At 33.2% G+C, this 21,995-nt stretch overlaps 2 pseudogenes; both read right to left on the reverse strand.

The window, feature by feature from the left end:
- Positions 1-8,214: 8,214 nt before the first annotated feature.
- Positions 8,215-12,027, reverse strand: LOC149549121 (inositol-pentakisphosphate 2-kinase-like; annotated as a pseudogene).
- Positions 12,028-14,557: 2,530 nt separating this feature from the next.
- Positions 14,558-16,163, reverse strand: LOC149549122 (inositol-pentakisphosphate 2-kinase pseudogene; annotated as a pseudogene).
- Positions 16,164-21,995: the final 5,832 nt, after the last annotated feature.

A 21,995-nucleotide genomic window follows, 5' to 3' on the forward strand; every position in this document is an offset into this window, starting at 1 on the left:
TGTGAGATTCACCTGGTATACTAGTGAAGGTATGAATAGTTGGATGGGTTTGACACTTTTTGTGGTTTCTATTTTATCTATGGATGTTTGGCAACTACAAATACATGTGATTACCTTTGGATCAAGTTTTTGTGCTTGGCATTTTAGTTGGTATAGGATTTTATGATCTTCTATTGTGAGAGGTTGGGTGACTTTCTCTTTGGATGACTTCTATATATACTAGGTGGAAGTGGCATAATAGGAGGTGAGATCATTCATTTTTAAGAGGCTAGATACTTTGATTTTGTTGTAGGTAGTAGGATGGAGCACTTTGTGTACTTTGATCCATGATGGTGGATGTTCTAGGAGGGATTGTTCCCTTATTCATTGATGTGGCTATAGATTGACCCTATGCAATGTATAGAACAAGTGGGAGATTGTTGAGATAATGGATGTTTAACACATTGCATAATATTATTATATTGTATTATTTTATTTTATTATGTAATGTTTCACCTAGATGGATGTGCAACATGGATAGATTCCCATGGGATATACTTGATGAGTTATATTGTAACATTGTGATAATATCTCATGTAATTATTTAATATTGGGGAAAATAATTAAATTTCTAATATTGAATGTGGGGTCAACAGGTTAGGTAGCACATGGTTTGTGTAATATGACTTGGTGGTTTTGTGGAACTTGCTACTATATAAGCAACCATAAGGGTAGTTGTTGTGTGGTAAGAAAAAAGCCAAAGAAGAGAAAAAGTCAAGTGGGAAAAGGCTTGACAAGTTAGCCAAGGGAGCATTTATGAAGGTTGGAAGCATGACATGGGATGTGTGGATTCATTCTTGTTGACATGGATTTCATGGTAGTGGCTATGGATTTGAAGGTTTCCATGATTTTATTGCAATGGTTTTTTGCTGAATAATACATAGTGGTTGATGCTTTTCAAGGCTATGTTTTTCCCTCAATGAGGATTTACTAGGTTATATCCTATGTCACATTTTTCTGTGTATGTTTTCTATTCTCTTGCATGTAGATTTTAAGTGCATATATATTTTAGATCTATTATGGCTTGTGTGGAATCAATTATATTTTTGTTGCAAGTTTCTTTACACTGCATGATATTCTATGAAATGGAGACATGTGGTAAGTTTGCACAGAAACCCATAATTGGAATGTAATGAACATCTTATCAAGGTTAAAATCATAAGTGAGGCATTGATAGTAACAATTAGTACATTCTAGGAAGCCACTCTAACATTAATGTGACTATATTTTTCACACATGTGCATTAATTCAAAAACCACAAATAAAGATGTGAAAGATTAAAAAAAAATCAATGCATTTGTTATTTATAGAGGCTCTTTGATTCCTCTATCACTATTAAATTATCAATTCACTTTTTGATCTCAATTTTGGTAGTGGAGGTTTTTATTTGATTATTTTTTATCGATGTTTAAAAAAAATTCTTAGCTTTAGAGTTTTTTTTCAAATTAAAAGGTTAGATTTATGGATACACCAATTAGGTTGAGATGTAGCACAATAGATTTATAGAAGCCCTTTTTAGGCATGATACTAGAGGATGTACTCACTCTAGTTTTTAAGGAAGAATGTGGTGGACCTTTCTTCTGCTCTACTTTGTTCATGGTTCTCTACCATGAAATCCTAAGGAAAAAGAAGAGATACCACATGTGCATGAACATTACATCCCACTTTCTTGTGTCTCTCCTTGAGTTGGGAGGGGAAAAATATAAATTTTGAGGATGACATCAAATCCAATATATTGAGTAAATAGGGCATATGGATCCCTTTTTAGACAAAATAGACAAGATGATCAAGAGATACAACATTGTGCAAAGACAACCCTTCCTATTGGGTCTGAATGAACAATAATTGATGGGACATTGGAAGTGTCCAAATTGGGAAGGATTTCTTGTAAAATTAGTTAATTTTGGATGACGATAACAAGATGGACTATATATGGATAGAAAAAATCATAAATATAGTCATCTATAGAAGATTATTTGTGGAGGGGCTTGAAGACCTTTCTATTTGAAGGCTTCTCTATTGAAGGCTTTGGATTCCAACTTTTTGCAGTGTTCTCAGTTCCTTTTTCTCTATTCAACCAACCTCTTCCCCAGAGACAAAAAAATGTTTTTAAAAATGTTTTTTGTTGTTGTAAATACCAAATATCAACTATTTTGAATAGTTTTTCTATGTAAACAATTTCAACTATAATTAATAAAAAACTATACTATCGGTGCTTTCTAATTAGCTCTAATTGTATGAACTATTGTTCATTGTTATTTGTAATTTTTTAAAACTATTATTGTTAATGAGTGATGGATTTTTCAAATTCATTACTAAGTTGTTAATGTTAAATAGATGTTAAAATTGTGATATTCCATTAGGAAAGAGCCTACAACACAACATCAAAACTTGTGAGTCTCTCATGTCTGATTTCTTGAGTTTGAGTCTATTCAAGTTTAAAATATAATACATAATCATTTTTATTTTTTTATTTATTTTTAAATGGACAGAGCCAATATATATATTATTATAATAAAAATAGGTTCAAGGGTTCGTTCAGGAAAGAACCTAAAAGAAAACCTAAAATCGTCACCAAATACAAAAATGCTAGGAGATTCCATACAAAAACTCATCATAAGGCCTCTAACTCCTGAATCATTCAACCAACCAAAAACCTCGACATTTTGAGCATTTTCTTCACCTTTCCAGCTAGAGCTCATTGATTTTATAATGCCAATACTTTCCTCTCTACCACCATCTGCATCAATCCCCCTAGAACAAGAAAACTACCCTGACAACTACAAAATCTTGTGAGAAGAAAATGATCCACTATCATATCGTGGTAAGCTACAATAATGTGTTGAGTTTTTAGCTGAGCTAAGTGGCTCATATGCATATGTAGGTTCATTTAGATAAACTTGTACAAAATCATGGGATAGATCTCCCCTTGATAACAACTAATAGTAGCCAATCCATGCTTCGACACATTAGTGATCTAAGAAAAATTGGGGTATTCCAATGATGATTCAACTATTACAATTGTTTCATCTAATAAAGGATTCAAGCTAGGGTTTACTTGGTACTATTAGTTTGCTACCAAAATATTAAATGTTAAAAGAAAAAAATAATTTTCATTAAGGGTTTAATTCAAATTTTAAAGAAGTTTTTGAAAGTAGTAACTAGCTTTTTTTTTGAGAAAATTTAAAGTCAAAGATTTAATTAAAAATAAAAATATCAAAAGTTCAAAATTTATTGTTCAATGATTGCTTCATTGTCAGGTTACAATGAAATGTCATAATATAACAAATAATCAATATTATAAATTATAATAATAACTTTAATATTAACATTACAATTATAAAAATTGCATACTATAATATTAAAACTTTAATTAAGTAATATAATAATAATATAACATTAACTTAGTATGATGTGACATTAACTCTACATGAGGGGCTATTATTGCTCATCTATGAGCACTTCAAGGCTCAGACGATTAGTAACATCCCTTCACAAGTTGGGATGAGGAAATCAAAAGCTCTAGCTATTCCTCTAACTCAGATGATATACATAGCATTAGTTTCGAGGAAGGAGGGCTTACCTTCATGGATAAAAAAACTATGCCTAATGTTAAGAAGTCTCCCTCCCCCATTAACCCTAAAAGAAAAATCCCTAGAGATCATGGTTAGAAGAAGATTGAGAAGGAGGAATAGGACACCTATGATGAAGAGGAGGCTATGGAGTTTGAAGATGAGGAAAAGGAAAGGCGGGAGGAAAAAAAGGATTCCCAGGGTGGGAAGAAATGCAAGAGAATGGGCACAGAGGATGAGAGGTTGCAATAGGACCTGGACTCTTCCCCACTCCCTCTCTCCCCTGTCCATCCCCAAGCCTACCTAAAGGAGTAGGCACAAGATAGTTTTGGAGCTGAGAGTGGGGAGGTGTTGGCCAAGGATAGGAGGAAAGCCTAGAGAAATTTTAATGTGCGGACCTCAAAAATGGGTATTTTCAGGGAAAAGATGAACCCCCAGATCCTGGTGGACAATCAGGAGGAATCATGTCTTGAAGAGCTCATTAACCCTGCAATTGTGGCTATCTCTGATAATGCCAAGGAATTTTGGGATGAACCTCTTGAACAATGCCCACAACAACATGATTGAAAATTATAGGTCAATCAAGTGGCTTTTTCATGAGCTATAGGAGGTTAAGGAGAAGGTGGTGTAAATGGGAGGATCTAGGAATCTTAAGGACCTAGAGAAAGGGATAGATTATGATGATAGGCATAGCTTGGTGGAAAAGAGGATCTACAATCTAGAAAATTATAATCACAATCTATCAAGCCAAACAATCCCACTGCTCAACTTGATCAATAACAACATTTTATCTTTAACTGATTGTCTTAAAGATAGAGGCATGCACGGGGATGTGGAAGGTAAAGACAGGGGTAAAGCCAGATCTGATGAAGATAATACCACTGGTATTACCTTTTCTACTCTAGACTAGGAAGATCACAAGACTCACTAGTAGGAAGCTGAGGAGAACAAGATGGCATAGGAGGCTGCCTAGGTCATGCAGGAGCTAGAAAGAAAGATCAAGGAGTAGTTCTTATCTTTTTCCTTTTTGGCTAGCTTTTCATTCTGGCTTTTGACTATTTCAATTTTTCTTTTATGTTTTTCCTTTTCTTTGGCCTTTGTTTATGTGGCTGGGCCTTGTTCTTATTACCAACCTTGTGTTTCTTTGGTGGTTAGGCTTCTAACACTTATTTTCATCATGTTTTTTTTTAAACTCTCGGGTTTCAGGATCCTTGTAAAACCCGTTTATCTAATAAAAAACATTTAAGTTTACCAATAGCAATTTAACTATTGCAATATATTATGCTATAATATAATCAATAAACTATCATAAAGAATGTCACAATTTTGAAATAAGTTAGGCACATGAGATTTTACTCACAAAATTGACCCAAAATATATTAGGTGGCACTAATCACATCTCATTGAGTGGTTTTAAAGCTGTATATTCCATGGGATACTTTATTAATATCAAGATTCAACTTTTGTTTAGTGTTAATGTAGTTTCTATTAAAAATAAATAACATGCTTTCCTAAAATTAGGACATGTGTCCCATTCCACTCACTATGGTGATAAACATCCTCATGTCATGGCTCATGGCTCTTTTATGAAGTTTAAATATTCATGACGATTGAAAAAATATGAGATAAATGGTCCAAGATGTATCTCAAGTTGAGTTGGGTAATTATATCCATTTTGGCTACTATCTTCTAAAGCTGTAATACATATTCTTCCAAAGTTGTGGCACATGTCCATGGAAACACATCACCATTATAGAAGATGGTAGAAGAAAGTGATATAATTACTCAAATTAGCACAAGATAAATCTTTAGCTGTTGATATTGTCTCATCAAATTGCTATGTACTTTTAGAGGTAATATATTATTATTAGATTTTAACTTTTATTTACTATTAATGAAATGTAATTATTTTATTAAAAAATAAAAATAATTTTTTAACAAATTCAAATGATTAAAAAATACAATGAGTGGGAAGAGGAGCAGGTAGTGTTTTTCTAGAGTTTATTATGTTGACAACTCTAGCAATGGCGATGGGGGCTTAAATGATCCTGATCCTGATGATTGGTATTTCCTACTCTTGCATAATTGGTCTATATTTCCTTGGTTTGTGTTCCTAGGTCATGGAAGTTTGGTAGTGTTTCAAACAAAGGTTTTAAGAGCATCTTCTTTTCTATGGTGATTGCTTTCTCTTGGGGCTGAGGGGGGCTTTTTATGTTGATCCCCTATTTATGAGTTGGGATTCCCATTTTGGGCTTCACTTTTTTGCCTCATGTCTTGTCCCACTTTATGGAAGGGAGTTTTGGTCTTATCACATGTTGTGGCAGATGGGTTGGATATCTCTACCCACCTATGGTATGACAATCAAGGATATGGTCTTATTGGGATGGATGGAGTTGACCCTCTCCTAAGCTTGTCATGATTTTGGACATGGCATGACTCAATTAATCTTTATGGGTTAAGCTATTGTGTTCCCTCTTAATCTACCTCAGGGGATGTTCTACTACTAAAAATTTGGATTTTGTGACATGATTATGTTCTCAAAATAGGCTATACTAGGTTGTTTCTTTTAGCCATTTCTCTAAGGTCTTTCTTTGGCTTGACTAGTCTGTGCTCCTTTTTCAGCAGTCTTTGTTCATATTAGCTCTATGGTTTCTCCCCTATTTTGGGTTGTTGCTATTTTATTGTTGGAATACTTTAGAATAACTGAGGGGGGGTGGGGGGGTGGTGCGTAGGGGGTTGGGTTGAATTAGTTATCATAGGTCTAGATGTATAAATAAAAAATTTCATAGCTTAGTGAACCCATAAAACATTTATCTTCACCATGCATACATCCATAAGATTATGCAATAACTTAAAAACTTGTAGGTTACTATGAAATCAACTTGTAGAAATGTATGAAACATAACAAATACATCAACACACTTGATACAATGGTTTATGTGGAAACCCAATTTGGGAAAAACCACTAGTAACATGCTACTCCTTTTCACTCTTCTAAAGTGATACCTTGTGAAAGGTTAAAAATACACATTGTTAAATGTGACCCTATTAAAGGATCTCAATCACCCTTTTATAAGTGAGCCTTGTTAGAGAACTTTAGACCATTCACTTGGAATGTCACCCAATAAAAGGATTTATAAATGACTATTAGGTCAACCTTAATACAAAGGATTTACCCTAGACTAATACAATTGTGTTGGTAAAGAGATTCTTCTTCTTCTGACTCTCTTTTCAATTTGCCCAATTTGTAATGAAGAACAACTTTACACAACAATTGGGAAACTATTTCTGAGAATAACTAGTTTCCCTCTAAATTAAGGTATAGCTCCCTATGTCAAAAATATTCAATGAATTATGTTTTGATCCTAAAACTAATGTGGGGTATGCTCTTAACCCAAGAGTAGAATATGCAAATCGAACAAAGCCTAAATAGGACTTAATCTAGGCAAGAAAAAGTTTCTAATCTAAAAACCAAGCAATAGAACTCACAATTCTTATGAATCCATATACTCAGCAACTTCCTATAGAAACATAAATGAAACATAAAGAGCTTCTAATTAGTTCCTCTCTGAAAATCCCATAGCACATCTTAATGAGGTTTATTCACATCTTTTCAATGAAAGAATGAAATCCTTTCCTTCCTATTGTAACTCAAATTAAGAGAAAGAACCATCTAATTAACTAACTGGAATAGAAATTATTTACATAAAACACCCTTTATTGACTCTACAATATCAAGTCTTGTTACATCAACAATTTACCCCCCTATACTCCAACTCTTTGACTATATGCAGAAAAGGTTGAACCCTCTACATGCAATGAAATTAAAAATCTAAACTAAAATGTCCTTTCCTTGCCTTCAGCTCTCTGACTATATCCAGAAAAGAAGCCTTGTTCAATGTCATTGAATTACATATTTAACACTTCTCTCTGCTTGGTGATGACTTTTCAGTTGCCAAGATAACTCTTTCTTTAAAGGAGTTGATTTTCCACTTTCATCATATATCCTATAAGAAAGTACTATCTAAATCCTTTATGGAATGCACTTACAATGAATTGTCAGTGATGGCATCTAGAAAATGTGACTTGGACATTGCACAGGTTTTGGCATAGTGCAGAAAATTTATTTGTCCAAATTACCTACAAAGAAAATAAACACTTTTTCCACACTGTAGGTTAAGGAAACTATTATTTTTGATCACTTTGTGGAAATTATGATATAAAATGATGCACATGAATGGCTTCAACTCTTGGTTGCTCTGGCATAACACTTGCCATGTCTACTTCTGCTTACATAAAAAAAATGCCAATGAGATGCATATTTCTATTTTTCACTCAACAATGATGTGAAAAGGCTAATCAAACTGGTTCACATACTTTAGAAGCTTCATGGTTTGAACTCCCATTTGTCTCATCCCTTCTGTAAATACTTACTATTTTTTTATCCAATTTGTAATAGTGGGTCATTTTTTCCAAGCACTTCAAATCCAAGTCTACATAATAAGCCTTGAAGTGAAATGTTTGTTTAGTTTCTGTAAAGTGCATCATATTATTTCCATCTAATGAATTTACATATGTGGCATCATGATTCACAGGTTGGAAAGTGAGCATTCAACTACAATCTTTTGCAGTTGTGCATACCAAAAAATCATGGACAATCTTTCTACTTTCCTAAAGTGAAAGAGAGGTAAAATAATCATGGGTATGATTTTGCATTTGATTAAGTGACTCGACTGAAGAAGAAGTGCATATCTGGCATGGTTTCCTAATGATATTGAAATATGCATGGATTGCACCTTCAATGTCATAAAGTTCCATCTTCTGAACATCAAGAAGCTTGCTCAACATTCTAGTTTTGAGAAGAGATTATGTGATAAGATAATTGAAGCATGTCATTCACTCTCCCTTTTGGCATTTAATTACATTCTCGAGTGCGTCTTCCAAGTTTTGGACTATCTGTTCAATGATGGAACCATTAAGCAAGCCTTCCTTTGCATAACCTCCCAATCCACAACATACCAATGAGCCATTCAAAAATATACATAAATTATTTTAAGGGGTTTCAAAAAGTCTCCTAGTTGCTTGATGGATTTTGTCACGTGATTTAGAGAACAAGTCTATTGGACAATATTTACTGATACTGGCTACCTCTTGTTGGAATAACTTTAGATGTTGATGCATTGTAAATCGAGATACAATCTTTTTTAGTTGATTCTTTGATGATATGAACCTTGAACAAGGAAGAAACCCACATTTTCACTGCCTTGATTTCTACAGAGATACATGGTGTAGCACCATCAAGATCTTGTGAAAGGGATGCATGATCTAAGATGAGAAGTGCATAGCCATTTTGGAGATTAATCCTGGTATCTCTAATCCTCCATTTTGGAAATTTCTTATAAATTTTTTGACCAAAAGATTCTAAAAAATCCTTTGAAACATGAATAGGTGTCCTAGGATCAACATGATTAGAACCTAATAAAGGACCTATGACATGTTGTGCATATCCCTTGGCTAGAATCTCTTTAGAGTTTGATGGAACAAATTCTTGCAACTCAGACCACAACACTTGCTCTTCAATAGACAAAAATTAAACATTTTTTCTAAGCTACTGTCAACAAGCTTATCTGGAGAAGCCTTCTGCACACGCAATATTTTTCCAATAAATTTTGGTGATATCCCATGATAGATCATTACAACATTGGTTGCACCCTCACCTCTATAACACCATTCCTTTGCATCTTTTTTTTATATAAGAAGCACCATGTTTCTCTACCTCTATTTTCCTTTAACTTTTCCATGGCATCCATCGAGTTTCACCTCCAAATGGGATTCGATGATTTTTTTCTTTTTTGATTCATCTGTGTCTTCACTGGCTATAGCTCATCACCCTTGAAGTGATGGTAGACATTACCCATATCAACTGTTGATGCACCTGGCATTTTATTCTCATATCCTCTGCACATTTCCACAGGGTCTTCTCTTTTTTGGAAAAAGAGAATATGGCCTCTCTAGCAGAAAATGAGAATTTGGCTTCTCTCGTGGCAGAAAATGAACATGGTAGGGTGTTTTCTACCAAAGAAAATTCTTCGTACTCAGGTCATTCCATTTGGTATTTGTTACTCCCAAAAATTCCCTTTCCAATTTTGCTTCCATGGCAATATGCATGAAATCTGAGAGTTACTACTACTGGTAGTAGGATCTGCAAAGTTATGAGGAGAATTAATTTTACTAATTCTGGCTATCGAACTAATCCTTATGTTTTCTCATTATAAAACCCAATGATGGATGTAAATACCTTCATTGTTAACATTATCTAGAGTCCAAGAATTCGGTTATGCCTCCATGTCAAAATATGCCGAAAAGGTGTGCTTGATGTCTTCATAATGTGTTTGATGCCTTTGATTATAATGAACATAGACATTTTCACAAATGAGTATAATATGGCTTATCTAAATTATTGAAAGTGAGAAGAGAGACCATATCATCCTGAGAACTGACTCATTGAGAGATACCTTTCACTTAAAAAACATCATTCCCTCTTTAACTATATATCCAAACTTATTTTGGAAACTATACTCTTGAACTTGCAAAACTCGAATTGTGAACTGCAATGATAATCATATCTTAAAAAGGAATTGAACTTAAATTTGCATTCTTAAATTTGAATTGAGATGGTGTTTCAAAATTTGTATTCTGAACCCACATTTTGGATCATGGAATTTGAATCACAAAGTTATACCAAAATTTGGAAAATCTGAACTCACATTTAAAATTTGGGAAAGTTTGCAATGTACATTTTTCATTGAAAGACCCCAATGGGAATTTGGACTTTTACTTCTCCACTTGGTGGAATTTTACCTTCAAAGTTCATTTTCTGCTTTCTCTGTTATAAGTGAAATTTGAATACATATCTGTAGTCATTATCCTTTGATCATCAAATCTAGAAGCCTTTGATTGAAACTTGATATCAAACACCCCTTATCTTGGAACTTGCATCAATTCTAGTAATTTAAGCCATGAGACTAATCATTGAATTCTGAACTCCTCAAACATGATGAATTTAGAATTTTACATTTTGAATCTTCAAACCAATTCAACCCCATGAGAACACATTAGTAAAATTAGGGAACATATTAGGGAATTTCTTTTAATGGGAAGTGCATTTTTATGTTTAAAAATGGTGTACTAAAAGTGCACCTACAACTGGCTCAAAATGGTGATTATGTGATACAAGGTACATAAAGAATCCAGAATCTCAGGTTTCATAGAGTAGGCCTTATCCATTGGGCTACAAAGTCAGACCAAAAAGAGGGAAACCGTAGAGCTTCTTACCGGGAGGGTGGAGGGGAGCAAAGCCAGCTAAACTTACCAAAATAGGAGGACAACAAACTACAAAAGTAGGGAAAGCTACATTAAGCACACCCAAAACTAGAAAGCAAAACCTAACTACTACAGGTGAGGAGACCTCACCAACAATCAGAGAACAAGGAAGGAATCATACATGACCATTGACTGGAATAGAGAAATATGATCCTTTCTGAAATAAAGGAAAATGCTTCACCAGTTTGAAACAACACTGATAACCTCTGGCAACACCTTCATTGCTGAAAATAAGTCTAAAAGAAATTTGCGATATAGTAATCCACAGGACCTTTCCAAATAACCATGCCTCATTATAAATCTCTAGTTCTTCTATACCTTTTTGCACACTTCCTTTCATATGTTCAACCATTTTCTGTGAAGGAGAAAAATATTCACCAGATTCCAAATGCACAAATGGAACATAATCACATCTACTCATATCAACCATATCATTCTTAGTAAAGATATCAACAATTAAAATAGGATTGAGAGCATTGGACCATTTAAGAAATTCTAGAAAAGAAATGGCATCATACTGATCACAAGTATTCTCTTTAGCAACTTTAGGTTCTAAAGTAAAATTGAAACAAGGTGATTCTTCATGATACACAGGTTCCATTCGGATTGAAACATCTTCTTCATTTGTCACAATTGTCAATTATGCAAGATATTCTTTTGAATTTAAAATTTCAATACCTGGATTAACTATTGAAGTAAATTCCCTTGTAGGCATCATGGTTTTATCAACCTCCATTTTAGAACAAAAAGAACCAGGATCAAGCTCTTTATCTTCTTCGTGATGTGACAATACTTCATTAACATTTGAAAACTCTTCCTCACAATTTATTGCTACAATCATTTCTTCAACAACATTCTCAAATTCAGCAAGATGATCATCAAAACATATTGCAGCCTTTTCATGTGTATCCATATGATTAGGAAAACCCAATATTGCATTATCTTGCAAAAGGAGTGGTTCTTGCATTGGATCCCTATCAAATATAATGGATGTTGAGTCATCCTTACCATGTTCTTCAATAACACCAGACATTCCACCTTTTGATAACACATTAGTCTTAGGATAATTTTCAGGAAAAAAAATCTTTGAAGCATGATCCCCATTAATTTCTACTAATCTGCAACTATTATCATCAGAAGAGGTGGAAAACATGGAAAGGTCATCTCTTTCAACTCTTCTTACCATCTCTTCAACCACATTTTCAAATTTGGCAAAACATGATCTCACTTTCTCTTCAATACAAAATGCATCAAGAGGATTGATCATTGTATTTTATTCAAGACAAATAGATTCTAACATAAGATCATTATTAAATTTTGCAAACTGAAAATCATTTTTGCCAGAATATTCACTAAAGTCAAACTTTCCATGTTCTGGAAGTGTATTAACCATTGAATTATTTTTTAAAGAAACTTCATGCAAAATTTTATCTTTATTTTCTTCAAATCTGAAATCTATTAAATCAAGAATTAATGAAGGCATGGGAAAAAATTCTTCATCTACTTTTCTTACCAATTCTTTATCTCTGTGAAGGTTGTCTTTGTTTGCTGAAATTTGTGCTTTCAAAAACTAGGGTATCTCTTTCTCTCCAAAAATTGAACCATTGGTTGATATGGGCTTTTTATTTACTGATTTTTCATTAGGCACATGGGCTGAACAATATATCCCTTTTCTTCTTTGATCTTGAACATCAAAGTACCTTTGATATACACACTTTAACAACTGAGCAGATTGATAATCTTTGGAGGAGTCTAATCCTTTTTCTTTAGCTTCAGCTATACTCTGTTTAAATGCAGTCCAAAGGAAATATAAATTGAAGTCACTTTCAACATTTATCTCTCTAAATGTGGGTTTTCTTCGAGTTTGCTTTCTTGATTGAACTTCTTGTTCACTCAAGACTAAAAAATTTTAAGAGATGCGATCTTGTGGGATCTCTGAAACTTTATCATCATCAGCCTTTATTTCCTTACTTGGCTGCAATGTCCTTTCTTTATAATGCTGCAACAATTTTGTCTTCACTTCCACGCCTTTCAATAGGTCATATCTTGCACAGATACTTTTCCATAATAGAATAGTTGCATGATCTTCATTAACACTTAGGTTCATCTTTACTCCATGAGTGATGCTTTCTCTCCAATTTTCAAACATATCATGCAACACAGGGTCAGTAGTGTGATGTAGTTCTATAAGGGAAGGGTCTCATCTCCTTCCATTCATCATTTTAATAGGCATGGTCCTTTTTAATAAACAAAGTTACCAATCTTTGCAAGTTAGAGATAATAAAATTTGAAAATGTAAACACTAGATTTCTCACCCAAAGTTATGAGAATCAATACTAAAGTTGCCAATCTCTACATAGCAGAGACAATAATAAAATGAGGATACAATCTTTGACACTAATCTTCTTTTCTGCTTCCCCAGCAGAGTCACCAAAAATCTATTGGTAAATAGATTGTTCTTCTTTTGACTCTCTTTTCAATTTGCCCAATTTGTAATGAAGAACAACTTTACACAACAATTGGGAAACTATTTCTAAGAATAACTAGTTTCCCTCTGAATAAAGGTACAACTCCCTATGTGAAAAATATTCAATGAATTATAATTTGATCCTAAAACTAATGCGAGGTATGCTCTTAACTCGAGAGCAGAAGAGGAAAACCGAACTAAGCCTAAATAGGGCTTAATCTAGGCAAGAAAAAGTTTCTAATCTAAAACCCAAGCAATAGAACTCAAAATTCTTATGAATCCATATACTCAGCAACTTCCTATAGAAACATAATGAAACATAAAGAGCTTCTAATTAGTTCCTCTCTGAAAATCCCACAACACATCTTACTAAGGTTTATTCACATCTTTGCAACAAAAGAATGAAATCTTTCCTTCCTATTGTAACTCAAATTAAGAGAAAGAACCATCTAATTAACTAATTGGAATAGAAATTATTGACATAAAACACCCTTTATTGACTCTGCAATATCAAGTCTTGTTACATCAACAATTTACCCCCCCTCTACTCTAGCTCTCTGACTGTATGTAGAAAAGGCTGAACCCTCTACATGCAATGAAATGAAAAATCTAAACTAAAATGTCCTTTCCTTCCCTTAAGCTCTCTGATTGTATCCGAAAAAGAAGCCCTATTCAATGTCATCAAATTACATATTTAACACTTCTCTCTGCTTGGTGGTGACTTTTTAGTTGCCAAGATAACTCTTTCTTTGAAGGAGTTGATTAGTCACTTTCATCATATATCCTATAAGTAGGTACTGTCTACATCCTTTTTGGAACACACTTACAATGAATTGTTGGTGATGGCATCCAGAAAACATGGCCTGGACATTGCATAGGTTTTGGCATAGCACAGACAATTTATTTATCCAAATTACCTACAAAGAAAATAAATAATTTTTCCACACTAGAGGTTAAGGAAACTACTAGTTTTGATCACTTTGTGGAAATTATGATATAAAATGATGCACATGAATGGCTTCATCTCTTGGTTGCTCTGGCATAGCACCTACCATGTCTACTTCTGCTTACATAAAAAAAATACCAATGAGATGCATATTTCTATTTTTCACTCAATAATGATGTGAAAAGGCTAATCAAACTAGTTCACAGACTTTAGAAGCTTCACCATTTGAACTCCCATTTGTCTCATCCCTTCTGTTGTAAATACTTACTATTTTCTAATCTAATTTGTAATAGTGGGTCATTTTTTTCCAAGCGCTTCAAATCCAAGTCTACATAATAAGCCTTGAAGTGAAATGTTTGTTTAGTTGCCACAAAGTGCATCATATTATTTCCATCTAATGAATTTACATATGTGGCATCATTATTTATAGGTTGGAAAGTGAGAATTAAACTACAATCTTTTGCAGTTGTGGATACTAGAAAATCACAGACAATCTTTTTGCTTTCCTCAAGTGAAAGAGAGGTAAAATAATCATGGGTATGATTTTGCATATTATTATTTGACTCGACTGAAGAAGAAGTGCATATCTGGCATGGTTTCCTAATGATATTGAAATATGCATGGATTGCACCTTCAATGTCATAAAGGTCCATCTTCTGAACATCAAGAAGCTTGCTTAACATTATAGTTTTGAGAAGAGATTCTATGATAAGATCATTGAAGCATGTCATTTGCTCTCCCTTTTGGCATTTCATTACATTCTCGGGTGCATCTTCCAAGTCTTGGACTGTTTGTTCAGTGATGGAACCATTAAGCAAGCCTTCCTCTGCATAATATCCCAATCCACCACATACCAACGAGCCATTCAAAAATATCCATAAATTATTTTAAGGGTTTTCCAAAAGTCTCCCAATTGCTTGACGGATTCTATCACGTGATTCAGAGAACAAGTCTATTGGACAATATTTGCTGAGACTAGCTACCTCTTGTTGGAATAACTTTAGATGTTGATGCATTGTAAATTGACATACAATATTTTTCATTTGATTCTTTGATGATATGAACATTGAACAAGGAAGAAACCCACATTTTGGCTACCTTGATTTCTACAGAGATACATGGTGCAACACCATCAAGATCTTGTTAAAAGAATGCATGATCTGAGATGAGAAGTGCATAGCCACTCTGGAGATTAATCCTAGTATCTCTAATCCTCCATTTCGGACATTTCTTATAAATTTTTTGACCCAAAGCTTCTAAAAAATCCTTTGAAACATGAATAGGTGCCCCAAGATCAAAATGATCAGAACCTAAGAAAGGACCTATGACATGTTTGTGCATATCCCTTGGCTAGAATCTCTTTAGAGTTTGATGGAACAACTTCTTGTAGCTTAGACCATAGCACTTGCTCTTCAATAGACAAAAGTGAAGCATTTTTTTCTGAGCTACTGCCACCAAGCTTATCTGGAGAAGCCTTCTGCACACTTAGTATTTTTCCAACAAATTCTGGTGATATCCCATGATAGCTCATTACAACATTGGTTGCACCCTCACCTCTATAACACCATTCCTCTACGTCTTTTTTTTAAGAAGAAACACTATGTTTCTCTGCCCCTATTTTCTTTTAACTTTTCCATGGCATCCATCGAGTTTCACCTCCAGACAAGATTCGATGAGATTTTTTTCTTTTTCGATTCATCTGTGTCTTCACTGGCTACAACTCATCACCCTTGAAGTGATGATAGACATTACCCATATCAACTATTAATGCACCTAGTATTTTATTCTCTTATCCTATGGACATTTGCACAGGGTCATCTCTTTTTCAAAAAATGAGAATATGGCCTCTCCAGTGGAAAATGAGAATTTGGCTTCTCCTGTGGTAGAAAATGAACATGGTCAGGTGTTTTCTACCAAAGCAACTTCTTCGTACTTGGGTCATTCCATTTGGTATTTGTTACTACCAAAACTTCCCTTATGTTTTCTCATTATAAAACCCGATGATGGATGTAAATACCTTCATTGTTAGTTCATTATCTAGAGTCCAAGAATTCGGTTATGCCTCCATGTCAAACTGTGTCAGAAAGGTGTGCTTGATGTCTTCATAATGTGTGTGATGCCTTTGATTATAATTAACATAGAATTTTTCACAAATTAGTATAATATGGCTTATCTAAATTATTGACATTGAGAAGAGAGAATATATCATCCTGCGGACAAACTCATTGAGAGATACCTTTCACTTCAAAAAAATCATTCCCTCTTTAACTGTATATCCAAACTTCTTTTGGAAACTATACTCTTGAACTTGCAAAACTTGAATTATGAACTGCAATGATAATCATATCTTCAAAAGGAATTGAACTTGAATCTACATTCTAGAATTTGAATTGAGATGGTGTTTCAAAATCTGTATTTCGAACCTACATTTTGGATCACAGAATTTGAATCATAGAGTTATACCAAAACTTGGAAAATCCAAACTCACATTTAAAATTTGGGAAAGTTTGCAATGTACATTTTTCATTGAAAGACCCCAATGGGAATTTGGACTTTTACTTCTCCACTTGGTGGAATTTTACCTTCAAAGTTCATTTTTTGCTTTCTCCATTATAAGTGAAATTTGAATATATATCTACAGTCATTATCCTTTGATCATCAAATCTAGAAGCCTTTGATTGAAACCTGATATCAAACACCCCTTATCTTGGAACTTGCATTAATTCTAGTAATTTAAGCCGTGAGACTAATCTTTGAATTCTAAACTCCTCAAACATGAAGAATTTAGAATTTTACATTTTGAATCTTCAAACCAATTCAACCCCATGAGAACACATTAGTAAAATCAAGGAACATATTAAGGGAATTTATTTTCATGGGAAGTGCATTTTTAAGTTTAAAAATGGTGTACTGAAAGTGCACCTACAAATTGTTAGAGAGTAACAATAAGGCTTGATCTAATACAACTTACAAATTCATTTGTAGATTATAGATCACTATTCAGTCCTCAATTATGCTTGACCTTCATCCTTTGTAGCTCTGATAGCTTGTTCACCCTTCAACCATTCATCTCCTTAAGCCTTCTTGCTTAACAAGCCAATGCAGTCTTTCCTCTTAGGTCACTTGATGAAGAAAAGTCCTTTCTCACACACGAAAACTTTTCTTCATGACCAGTCATTCTTATAAATAGGAAATTAAGATATTTTTCTACTCATTCTCCATCATCAAAATTAGGGTTAGGGTGGATTAGGTAGGATACAATGTATCTATCCCACATTCTATATATCTTCTAGAAACTTCTGCTTGAATCCTCTTTGAATTCACCTAAAAAAAGTTTACCTTGAATTGTATGCCACTAGCTCATCAATCTTATCATCCACTTGGTTCAAAAATTCCAAGAAAACAAACTTTTTATCTTAGATACATCAAATTCATAATCTTTTAAATAATGTAGCAACTTGACATTATGTAGCTTCTAATGCTCAACACATACTATATTGCTTGGTATCCTCTATGAAATTACTTAGCACGAACTAAAGTTTACTGGTGCTTAGTATCAACTAAACTTTTCTTAACATCCACTATTCTACTTGGCATACACTAAAATGAATTTTTACTTGGCTCCAACTAATTTTCTACTGAAGGCTTGTACTGACCTTTCTCGACACCTACTATCCACTCAATCAAGCTTGTCAGACAAACTTTGTGTCACTTTTGTTCTTCTAAATTTTTTTAGTGTAACTAGCCTTTGTAACCTTAAGTAGATTATCAATACATCATGTTATCATTGTCTTAACTAATTCTTGTACTTCATTACATAATCAAAACTCAACCTTTCCTCTAGGTTTTATTGTTACATTTTTTCATCCAATCCTCTTCATCAATCATCTAAGTGATAGTACTTAAATCTTATAAGAAAATGACTTACCAAGAAATAGTAGGTTTGACATGAGTGACAAAAAAATTATTGAAGCATATTTGTCATACTTGTATGTTCTCAACAATATACCTTTACAATCTTCCTCTTTGGCATTGATGGAAAACCAAATTGATTAACCAAATCAACCAAATAGTAAACACCTTGTTCAACCAAACTGACTAGGTTAAAATAGTAAGACAATACCAATACCAAAAAGAAAACAATTCCTTGTATTGAAATCTCTCCCTCTATCAGCAAGTTCCATCTTTTGGATAGATCACAAAAATCTTTATAACTCCCTTTGAGTTTCATCTTATATCTCCATTTTACTATATCTCCTAGATATTAGCATTTCTCCCTATTTCTTCTATTTCTCTATCTCCCTCATCACACTTATGTCCTCCTCTAATTATCAATATCAATAGTTATCTCCCTCATTAATTATCTCTCTTGATTAGTAATCATATTGTTGATCAGCAATATTTTCTCCCTCTTTGAAAACAATGCCAAAGACTTATCATCTTTAATAATGCAAATGTAAGCTTTTTAGTTTCTCTCTCTATCAACTTGCTTGTAACTTATTTGAAGTTTTACCTCTTTGATTACTTTAGGTAGCTCCTAAAGTAAGATCCTCTACATCAATTTTTAACATATGAACATCAGCTTGTTTGATGCAAGGCATTCCTCTTGTTACTTAGATAGCCTTTAATAGTGGTATCAACCCTAGTTTTCCTCCTAGATGCTCATGAGCATTCTTAGGTAATGCTTTTGTGAAGATATCAAAAAAATTTGTCTTTTGTGTTAACATATTCTACCTTTACCTCTTTATCTTGAACTAACTCTCTCAAATAATGATACTTAATTGCAATGTATTTAGTCTTTGTGTGCATTATTGGATTATTGGATATATTGATAGCACTTGTATTATCACAATAAAGTATCATTGGTTTTGTGATCCCTTCATACCTTTGAGTATCTGTTTGACCCATACAATGTTTGTGTAATTCACAACATCAACAACATATTTAGCTTCAATAGTAGATTTTGAGGTGCAATTTTTTTTTCTTGCTAGTCCATGTAACTAGTCTCTTGCCTAAGAAAAATGCTCCTCCACTAGTTCTCTTTCTGTCATCAATATCTCCAACCCAATCAGCATTAGTATAGGCTCTTAATTCAAATTTCTCATTTTTCTTATAGTATATACTGAAATCTTCTATACCTTTTACATATCTCATTATTCTCTTCACAACCATTAAATTATTCTCCCTAGGATTAGCAAAGAATCTTGCAACTATCTTGTAACTATCCCTACAGATAATACAATGTGAGGTCTGCTATGTACCACATATTGTAATTTTTCAATCATTGACCTGTACAATTTTTGGTTCACTTCAACTTAATCATCATTCTTTGACAACTTGATTCCTATTACCATAGGTCTACTTACTAGTTTTCAATCCTCCAATCCAAAAAAAAATTAGTATTTCTTTGACATACCTTGACTGAGTGATGTATAAACATAATTCATCTGATATACTTGCAAACCCATAAAGAATTTGATCTCTCCAAACATAAACATTTCAAATTCTTGCTTCATCTAATTTATAAAATCCTAACATAAAGCATCTTGACCTCGAAATATGATATAATCAACAAAAAATTTAGATAATAAAATACGTTTTCCTTTCTCTATCTTCATATAAAGATTGTTGTTATCATCAGTCCTTTCAAATCCAATCTTTATAAGATAACTATGAAGTCTCTCATACCATTCTCTTGGTGCTTGTTTCAAACCATATGGAGCCTTTTGTAATCTACATACCATGTTCTTATTGTTAACATCAACAAAACATTTCATCGATTCTATGTAAACTTCTTCCTCTAACATGTCATTCAAAAATGTAGATTTAACATCCATTTGATATACTATGAAACCTTTGTATGTAGAATAAGCAAGTAGAGTTCTTACTCATTCCAATCTAGCAACATGGGAAAATTTCTCTCCATAGTCAATTCCTTCTTCTTGCACATAATCCTTACAAACTAGTCTTTCATTGTTCATTGTGACTCCACCATTTTCATCTAGCTTTTTTCTAAATACCCATTTGGTGCCAATCACACTTTTGTCTTCTGGTCTAGGAACTAGACTCATGTTTTGTTTTTCTCAATTTGTTCAATCTCTTATTCCATGGATTTACTCTAGTCTATATCTTCTAATGCATCTCTCATTGATTTTGGTTCCTTCATTCTTAGCAAACATATAGCATTTCTCAATCCATTTCTTGTCATTGATCTAGTATCTTTATCTCCAATGATTTGTGGCATAGGATGATGCCTCTTCACATGTATGGACAATCCTGGTTCAACTCTAGTTTCTTCACTTTTTCATTTAGCTTTAGAATCACTATGTGAAACTCTATTAGGTAACTCAACATTTCCACCAATCTCAGAATCAATATGTTCCTGAAACTCATTTTGTAACTTTGCATCTGAATGTGGCTCAGTTCTTGAATGCAACTCAAAATTCATAGTCTATGACTCGACAGTTATTGACACTTGTTGTTGGTTTTTAACTTGACTTGTAGAATCTTCTTCAATAGGTATACCTTCATAAAATTATATAAATAAATTATATTCTTCTAGTTCTTTCATCAGTTTAGCCTCATACACTTCTATATATTCATCAAAATTTACAGTTGCACTTTCCACAATATTGTTAGTGTTAGTATTCAAACACTTATAAGCTTTACTTCTTGTGGAATAGTCTAGGAATATACTTCAAATTTTTGTATCCAGTTTACCATTCCTCAAATCTTTAAGAATGTAATACTTTCTTCCAAATACCTTAAAATATTTCACATTTGGTGAGTATCATACCATAGTTCAAAGGTGTTGAATGAGTATCTTTCTTGACTTGAACATAATGCAAGGTATATATAATTGTACTTATAGCTTCTCTCTAGTATTTCAAAGAAACATTATTCTCCATCATAAATCCTCTAACACAATTCATTATAGATTTCTTCTTCATTTTAGCAATTCCATTTTCTAGAGGGGTTCTAGGTGTAGGTGTCTATCTTTTGATTCCTTTATCATTACAGAATATCTCAAACTCATTTGATGTGAATTCTCCTCTATCAAATCTCAAAAAATTTAGGCTTTTACCTGTTTCTTTCTCAAATCTTGCTAAATACGACTTAAACATTTGAAAAGCATCAGATTTCTATTTTAGAAACATAACTATCATCATTCTAGAGTAATTGTCAAAAAATAACATAATATACTCATCTCCTTTTTAGCTTTCCACTTTAGTTGGTCCACACAAGTCAGTATGAACAATCTCTAGTATTCCTTTAGATGTATAAGTTTTACTTTTAAAACTTGACTTTGTCATTTTTCTTAATTGACATTGTTTGCATATTATATTATCAAGCTTCTTCAACTTGGGAAAACCTCTAACCTTTTTCATGTTACTGATACTAACCAAGTTATTAAATTTAACATGACATAACTTCTTGTGCCATAGCCATACATAATCAAATTTTACAAAAAGAAAAGTAGCATCCTCTATGTCAAGATAGAATAGATTACTTCTAGTTTGATCACCTTTTCAAATCAATTTCCCATGTGGCATATGTCTTAGCAACCTTGTTTTCAAATTCAACCTTA

Source organism: Cupressus sempervirens, chromosome 7 (assembly GCF_028749045.1).
Source record: "Cupressus sempervirens isolate cs-2001-9-10 chromosome 7, ASM2874904v1, whole genome shotgun sequence".
In the NCBI taxonomy this organism is placed as follows: Eukaryota; Viridiplantae; Streptophyta; class Pinopsida; order Cupressales; family Cupressaceae; genus Cupressus; species Cupressus sempervirens.